At 45.1% G+C, this 2146-nt stretch overlaps 1 pseudogene; it reads right to left on the bottom strand.

Moving 5' to 3' along the window:
* Nucleotides 1-1329: 1329 nt before the first annotated feature.
* LOC105824488 lies at nucleotides 1330-1664 on the bottom strand (annotated as a pseudogene).
* Between the last annotated feature and the right edge of the window lie 482 nt (nucleotides 1665-2146).

Genomic DNA, 2146 nt, shown 5'->3' with positions numbered 1-2146 from the left:
AACTACGTTTTCCAGAATCTCATCTATGTAGCTCTGTGTTAGAGTTTGCCAGTGCGAGGCACTCAAAATTTCGAGGCCATTATGCTTGGGAGGCAGTCACAGCCAGAAGAGTGGTAGATGTCTAAAGAGCGTTTCAGAACCACCTGCTTCACTACTGCAGACCAAGAGATTGGTGGCAGCTTTCTAGCGTTGAGATGGGCTTCCTGGTGAGCTATTCGAGCACTATAGTCACACATACTCGGCTCAGAACAAACCTCTTTAAATTATTTTACAGGGTTTGGGTTCTTTTTCTCTGACAATACCTAGGGTATGTTTTCCTGACAGCACCCTGCCTGATTCAGAAAAGGGGTCTGGAAGGATGGTTTGCTTTCAGTCCTTAATGTGAAGCTTGGCCATGTGCCTTCCAAAGGCTAATGTAATGTTCAGAGCTGGCATGTGCCCCGTTCAGGCAGCAGCTTTAAAATTTGTTTTGTGGTTCGGCCATCCCTTCCTGCCCCCAACGTGAACACAGCATCTGTACAGTTAGTGCTGATTTCTCACCCCAGATCCTGGCATGAAGGCACACCAAGTGCAGCCACCGCAGCTGATAGGTACTGTCAACCCAGTAAATGACTGAGGCAAGGAGAAAAAATTAACGGAGGTTTTATGAAGCCAAAGTTGAGAAAACTCAGACCACAGACAAGCTGTGGCTGTTTTTTGGAAGGGGAAGTTGGAACCTTCCGCATTTAAAGGCATAGAGAGAGAAAGGAAAGGAGGGGAAGCTGCCAGTGCAAAATTGTTACCTTCTTGAGAGGCCCAGGACATTTACATTTTACATAAAGTAAGAAGAATGTTAGAAGAGAAAAAGGAAATGAGGAAGCATTGATCAGGTAGATGTCCCTGGGTGGGTGGAAGAATGTCTGATTCTGTCTTGTCTCCAGTTATGTTACCTGTAAAGATAAACCTGTAATTCATATTAGTGTGGAATGCCACACGCTTTAGTTTTAGGTGCTAGACATAGTCACAATTTGCATGTCCTTGTTTATGGGAGGTCAGCAAGGTATTTCCTTAATGAATGATCTGTGGGACAGGTTCTTCACAGGTGCCTGACGCCTTTTCGTTTTAATTGGCATATTTGTTCATTTCTGTTTGTGAAAATGTCATTAATTTGTTGATGTAGCAAACAAATTTCAACCCTGATTGATATGCAAAAAACATAAGATAATTTGCTTTGCAATGAACTTTATAGTTCAACTGCATACAGGCAACATGCTATGTACAAAAAAGTTACTAACTGAACTACAGGTATTAAGTACTGAAAAATTAACTGTCTATTATCATTTATTTTATTTAACAATCTAGGAAGTTGGCAGCCATCAGCAGTTCCAGTGCAATTGGGAATTCAGGAATCTCGGTGGAGCTGTTAGCGTAGCAAACTTTGTAGGTAGAACATGTGCATAGTTTGGATAGCACACGTGAAGGGATCTCTGTAAAATTGACCTCATTGCTGAGAATGGTTTCATTCTCAGCAAACTGACCTGGGCACTCAACATGGCTTTTATTGTTCCTGATGTTAGCGCATGTTCTCTTTTTACAATAAATGCATGACCGTCAGAAGGCGTCAGTCTGACACACATGGCATCAGAGCCTTCACAGCCACCATAGGTTTTCTCGTCTCCATCCATTATGTCTTTAGGAAATTGTCCTTTGCTTCCCCAGAACTTCAGTAGTTTCTCAAGCCCACAGGCACCGCAGCCACCGCAGCAGGTCCCCGAGTACCGCCACAGCCCCGACTCCAGGGCCGCCGGTGCCTGAAGCCTTTACCTTCCCTTTTGCGTAGGGAGCCGGGAGGGGCGGCCCTGAGACCGATCTCCTTTCTGCCGTAGGACCAGCAAGAAGTGGCTGTTGTGACTTTGAAGTCACCGAGACTTTGGGACCGTTTGTTACCACAGCACAACCTAGTGAAAGCTCGCACATACTAAGAACGGTCCTTAATCCTGTCTTTCATAGGTAAGGAATAAAGGAATGTCCCTTTGTCTCACTGAGGTCTCTTGCTATAAAATGTCCACCTTGTTGCTGTCCAAAGCAGGAGGGGGTCACAGTGAGTAAGAGCCTTGCTAGGGTCAAGCAGGGTTCAGGACAGCCAGTGTGCAGCGTGTGGTACTCG

Source organism: Propithecus coquereli, unplaced genomic scaffold, assembly GCF_000956105.1.
Source record: "Propithecus coquereli isolate 6110/MARCELLA unplaced genomic scaffold, Pcoq_1.0 Scaffold743, whole genome shotgun sequence".
In the NCBI taxonomy this organism is placed as follows: domain Eukaryota; kingdom Metazoa; phylum Chordata; class Mammalia; order Primates; family Indriidae; genus Propithecus; species Propithecus coquereli.
Note: the sequence above shows the minus strand (reverse complement) of the source record. Positions and strands in the feature narration are given on the sequence as shown.